Genomic DNA, 5,171 nt, shown 5'->3' on the forward strand with positions numbered 1-5,171 from the left:
GTCTCAATAAACACACCATCAACACACTAATGCTTATTTGTTCCTCCTACACAACAAACCAAAGGGCATCATCTTGACAGGTGAGCTGTTTACTTCATTTCTTTTCCAGATGTTTGTATGGCATGAAGTGCAGTTAGAAATGTTGTATCACAGTGATATAGGGGGCTTGTTAGGACATACAGCATCCATGCACAATTAACTCTCTTCTCATCCACAGTATGAAGCCATTTGAAATTGTAAACATATCAATGAAGTGCTGTAAGCTAAAATGTATGCATTAGGTTTTAATACCTCTACCCTTGAGTCCTTTGAGTGCTCAGTTAGTTTACTTTAATCTTTTTTTTCATTGTTAAAGTGATCAATAAAGCTGTGGAGAAAAAAAAACTCATTTCATTTAGGCCCAACGGGCAGCAGGCCAGTAGGCATTAAATTGATCCCACCTTGTTTCTTAGTGTATTGATAGCATAGCTGATGACTTCAACACCCATCCATACCCCTGGGATGGTCTTGATATGTAGTAATTGATGCAACATGCCACTTTAACACTGCCCTCAGCTGTTCACTGCACTGATTCAGCTGTGACCATGGCTGTTCCTTCATTCCCACTGAGGTGCTTTGACTGGGGTTAATGAGTCATCAGTTCAGATTGCAGTCATAAAAGTCCTGCTGTAGATCTTTAAATCTACATGTAGATTTAACAGCTTGACCCCTGCCCCCTTTTACACACTAAATAACAGTAGTTAAACAGTTGTTTTCTCACAGGCACTTATCTAACTTATCAATAAGGATGCTTTCTCTCCATCAAATGAGTTAGCGTGGATACCTCAAAGCCTACATGTGGAGCAAATAAAACCATAGGAGGAATTTAGATTTCTGCTTTGAGGTATTTTTAAATCAATACTGCAGTTAACACCTAATGTGACCATCTGTTGCTGCCTCTGCCTCTCATGTGTTGCCATCTTGTGGACAATTTAAAATCTGTCACTCTTCATCTGCACTAATATGCCAATTAAAATATCCATGGAATCCCAAATACAGATTTGAACCAGATGACTTAACTGAATCCCTGCGACCCTGTACACAGGATAAGCAGTTGACGATGGATGGATGGATGGACTTAACTGAATTACAATGTCAGTCTTCATTGCTGTAGAAGCTCTAACAGTCAACACAACAGACCTGACTGTTGTCCTTGAAGACAAAATGGCAAAAGTCCAACTAAACTAAAAATAATAATAATAACAAATCATTTTATTCTGTAGTAATGCATGTGATTGTGAATGAATGACCAGCAGTTCTTAGTGATGCAGCAGTGAACATGCCAAGATAATGTGAGACTCATATTAATAACATAAATAATCTCACTTAGCCATGAACATTGCCATGATTTTTAGATCCACATAACTGGTTTAAAGCCTGTAAAGCTGTGATCAGTGGCGTTTCATTGCATTTACATTATCATAAAGAGGGACAGTAACATTTTATTTAGTACTTTTACTCACATATTTTTTCAAAACATTTTCATTCATCTTCATGTACCTGCAGTTATCAGCTGCTTTAAATAAAATCCATTCATAAAAATAGTTACATATTAAAAAGCCCATCACTGACATATGAAACAATGTGTACTTCTACTTTACATAAACAAGCTGGAAATATCATTGCAAGATATGTGCTTAGCTGTATTTATTTATACAGGCATCTAGACAAAGTATTACACACAGTGGTGGAAGAAGTATTCAGACTGACTTAAAGATTGACTTGAAAAAATAGGTGATACCACTGTGTTAAAGTCATTCAAATTTTTACTTAAATAAAAGTACAAAAGCAGTAGCATCAAACTATACTACATACAAATTGGCCTATTTCAGAAGAATATATATGATATTATTGAATTGTAATTATTGATGCATTAATGTGTTCATTGTTGAAGCTGGTAATGGTGAAGCTAATTTGAACTAACTAAAGCTGTCAATCAAATGTGGAGTAAAACAATATTACAATATTTGCTTTCAATTGTACTAGAGTGGAAGTATAAAATACAGAAGTAAAGTACAAGAACCTCAAAATTGTACTAGTACGTAATTACTTTCCACCACTGCTCACAGATGAGGTCTCATGTCCTTTGCAATGTGACAGACAGGAATGTGGAGGCATATCAGGAGTTGCAGTCACTTATTAGCACCACTAGTGGGAACCCTAAAGCCAGCAATGAGACAGCAAGTACATACTCTGTGGGTTAGGACTACAGGAGACATAACATCGGCCCAGGTTTCAACAAGAGGTTTGATGAAAGAACATGCTCAGCAGTTACTACATGTTTAAATGATCCACTGCACAGCGGATGTTCCATTAATACAATCAAAAAATCTTCATGTACATTTTTCAGCTATCTTGCCTTTATCTTGGTGGTGTTTGAGGTTATTTCCACGTTCCTTGTAGTCCATTGATCAGTCATGTGACCAGCTGATCACTCTAGCATGCAAACCAACATTACCGTAATCTTTTTTTAATTTATTATTTATTTTTTTACAAAATACCATATTCATTCCCAGTGGATAGAGAACATTTGAGAAGAGAAACAGACATTATCATAAACACAAAACATTCAAATTTTCAATACAAAATAGCAAATTCTATTTCCGTTTCTACATTTTCAAACCCATTTTTTTCAAATCAAGGAATCTGAAATATATTGCATCTCTAAATTTTAAATTCAGTCTGCATTTCACCCTAACACATCCATCCAGATTTCCAAGAATAAAACATGACAAGAATGCCAGTGGGCTATATACTTTTTAGAGACAGTGTAATAATGAAGATTGGAAAAGGCTCTTTCTACACACCTAAACCTGTTCAGTGATAGCAGCAATCATGTGAACAGAAACACTTGGAGAATACATTGAAGGTGCTTTACTGTAGTTAATAATTGTATGTGAACATTGAATAAGATAGTTTTAATAAGAGTAAACCCAATAATTAAATTGTTCACTCTGATGGCCAGAGGACTAACCTTCTTGGACTTCTTCTGGTGGTTTTGATCCAGACATGCTCATGTGGTGTTTATGATTTCTGAGCTACTGGCTCAAGATGGAGCCAAAACCTCTCAGCCCAGGGCTCTCTGGCAGGCTTCAGCTGTGGCATCTAACTGCAGTTCATATTACCATATTACTAAACTAAGAAACTGATAAGCACACTAAGTCAGATGTCTCACTGTAACACAGAAAGAGGAAATGTAGCTGCTAAATTACTTCCACCAAACTGTTTCTCATTAACTGTCGTGTTATGGCTTTTCTGGTTTAACAACTCAAATTTCTTTAGGAATAATACAAGTGAGAAAGTTATTTACTTATATTTAAAAAAAAATTACATCGACACAGTTTGACCAGACTACAGGGAATCCCCATCTACTGACATACAATAAACCAAAATAGACCAACAACCTCTACTTAACCCTTAGATAGCTAACACACTAACCCAGATAGCAAATAAGCACCCATTCACTGCTCTGTGCTGTAACCCAGATTGCAGTTTTCACACCATATTTTCATGACAAGCCATCAGCAATATGTACTGCTATGTGCAGTAAATTGCTTGATAATCAGACTGAACTGCCATTTCTTTTCACTTTAAGATGTGGGCGGCGATTCAGAGGTCTGGTTTCAGGTTGTATACGGTCATTTAACTGTAGGTCAGCAGTGTATCCAGTAGGACACACACAGCTAAAATATTTTGTTTTCACTTTGACATTAATTGTTTTCTGTGGATCAGTGTTTAAAAATCCAGAATGTCTGAAAAAAAAAAAATGACGGTCATAGATAGTAATAAAGCGAACACCCTAATAAATAACTTGATACAATATATTATGCACATCTTTCACCATTTTCCAAACTTTTAGCTAGCGGCTGCCCATGTGTCAATATCTCTTTTTGTTTGTTACAGTCAGGATGAAAAGCGGCTTTCTTTAAGGAGCTATGATCAATATTTTTATGTTTACAATGGAACATATGACTACGTGTATGTAACAGGTGTGCTTGCAGTGATTAACCCGCAGAGAATTAACACTCTACTCTGCAGTTCTCGTAGGCTTGAAGAAGCTTTAGAGCCCTATTACGCAAGAATTGGTATTTTTTGCAAATTGCTGTGTCGACAACTTTGCGAACACAGCCGAACATCAAGCGAGTGCAACAACACAAGACATAAATTATAACTTGACAGTTCAACAGCGAGAAGGCCAGGCATCAGTCTTTCAGCCTTTTATTTTGCAAAAGTCTCACCAATGACTGAAAGCCAATCTGAGATACTCTTGTCTGGCCTCTTTCCCGGTCACTCTCTCTTTTTTTCTTCTTTGCTTCCTCGGTCAACGTCCTCTTCATCTCTGCCATGTTGCCCCATACAGACCTAGCTTCTTCTTATAGCTAGCTGAAGACTCATAGTTGGTGGTGTGTGACGTAGTGTCACAAAATGTTACTCACTTCACGAGGGAGATCGAACCTGCTTAACCCAAGTTATATATTGCAAGAACAGGTGCTCGGGACGCGGAGTGGGAATGAGAGTGTCATTCTCTATTACAAGTCAGTGTGGCATCAGAATTATTTTGATGCTGTTATTTTCAGGTAAAATAGTGGCATAATATTGCGTTAAAATGTCTTTTAGCTTTACTGTTTTGATTCACACTCACTGCTCTCATAAGGGGGATAACTCAATTTAACTCACCTGGAAAAAATATAAATGGTGAAGGAGGAAAATAAACAGCCAAATAGGACTACAAATTGTTTTTAGTAAATTTACAATAACTAGCAAGCTGGCCGTTAACACATATATACGCCATGTCACGTTGCGTTACAGTTAACGTTAGCTAGTTAGCAAGAGAGCAGAGAAGAGGAAGAAGAGGAAACGGTTAGCTAGCTAAAAGTAATGGATAAAATGTTGAAATAGTTTAAGTAATGAATTAACAGTTGGACTTGTTAGGTAACAGTAATGGTTGAAATATGAGCTAAATGTAATAGATTCAATTCAATTCAATTCAATTTTACTTATATATAGCGCCAAAGCAGGTCTAGACCTACTCTATGATGATATTTACAGAAGCCCAACAATTCCCACCAAGAGCAGCACTAGGCGACAGAGGCAAGGAAAAACTTCCTTTTAAGAGGCAGAAACCTCGAGCA

At 36.9% G+C, this 5,171-nt stretch overlaps 1 protein-coding gene across 1 annotated transcript in view; it reads left to right on the forward strand.

Annotated features, from left to right (window-relative positions):
* The window catches only part of cnih2 (cornichon family AMPA receptor auxiliary protein 2), an 18,651-nt gene continuing 13,480 nt past the window's right edge, over positions 1 to 5,171 (forward strand). The window contains exon 1 of the mRNA XM_046038805.1: positions 1 to 80. The gene's annotated coding sequence lies outside the window, so the exon portion shown is untranslated. The remainder of the gene's footprint in view (positions 81 to 5,171) is intronic.

Source organism: Micropterus dolomieu, linkage group LG23 (genome assembly GCF_021292245.1).
Source record: "Micropterus dolomieu isolate WLL.071019.BEF.003 ecotype Adirondacks linkage group LG23, ASM2129224v1, whole genome shotgun sequence".
NCBI classification, from domain to species: domain Eukaryota; kingdom Metazoa; phylum Chordata; class Actinopteri; order Centrarchiformes; family Centrarchidae; genus Micropterus; species Micropterus dolomieu.